General features: G+C 60.2%; 1 protein-coding gene across 1 annotated transcript in view; it reads right to left on the bottom strand.

The window, feature by feature from the left end:
* DDX39B (DEAD-box helicase 39B) overlaps positions 1 to 884 on the bottom strand; it is a 12,857-nt gene extending 11,973 nt beyond the window's left edge. The window contains exon 1 of the mRNA XM_006772809.2: positions 445 to 884. The gene's annotated coding sequence lies outside the window, so the exon portion shown is untranslated. The remainder of the gene's footprint in view (positions 1 to 444) is intronic.
* Between the last annotated feature and the right edge of the window lie 162 nt (positions 885 to 1,046).

Raw genomic sequence — 1,046 nt, forward strand, 5'->3', positions numbered from 1 at the left:
GACGCTCCCGCAAGCACTTGCAAAGCGCTCCAAGTGAACACGGGCCAGTCGGGGGTGGGGGAGGAGGCCCGCTAGGCCCAGAGCGGGCTCCTCCGAGTCCCATGCCGGCCGAGAGGACACAGAAACGAGGGGCGGGGGGAGAGCCCCGCCCAGCGCCGCCTCTCCCCGTTGCTGGGGCCTCTAGGAAACGAGGCGGCCGGAGGAGCAGAGAGCTAAGAGAACACAATGGCGCGAGGCCACCATCTTGGATTGAGCCTTTTTAGTTCCCTACCTCCCTGCGGGACCTCTTTGCTCTCGAAAAAGATGCAAGTGATGAAAATAACGACCCAACGAGGCCCAAGCGACCAGGCCATCGCCTGTGGAAGGGGTATCAGGACTCCATTCAGAGGGATGGCTGCAGGGAGACGCAGATGGAAATGGATGGTACCGAAGGCCAAATCTTACCTGAGCAAGGCGAACGCGTATGGCGGCAGCAACAGCGACGAAGGAGGCAATCTGCCTTCACTTCCGGTTCCCAGTTTCCCTCTACCCCGGCCCCCCGCCTTCTCGGCTGCTAGCGTCAGGCTCAAGGGACCGGAAGAAGGACCTTCCGTGGTTCTGTAGTTCCGGGGGCTCCGGGGTTGCCTTTAGAAACTGCCTGTCTGAAGTTTTTTTTTTAAAAAAGTCACTTCTAACTCCTTCGCTACTGCCAGTAGCAAAAGACATAAAGGAAACTACATCCCCTTCCATTAGCATCCCCTTTCTCTTGTTCCACTTTTCTCCACGCCCCGCGCCTCCTCGTTTAGGTTCTTGCCACGCAGGCCTTCTCTCTGGGCACCCCTCTGTGGCGAGCGAGGCTGGCGAGGCTGCGGGTTCCCACGGGGTCCTTGGCCCGGTAGTCAAGGTGACCCGTGGCGTCCGCGCTGGAGCTAGGCAGCCGTGGGGACCCGGGCCTGACATTTGCCCAAAAGTAGTGTTGGCCCATATACCACTTGTCCCAGGGGCCTAAGCCGGTGGGCAGGGGCTGCGAGTCAAGGCGCTCTGAACTCAGAGTGGAACGGGGTCTA

Source organism: Myotis davidii, unplaced genomic scaffold (genome assembly GCF_000327345.1).
Source record: "Myotis davidii unplaced genomic scaffold, ASM32734v1 scaffold1006, whole genome shotgun sequence".
NCBI lineage: Eukaryota > Metazoa > Chordata > Mammalia > Chiroptera > Vespertilionidae > Myotis > Myotis davidii.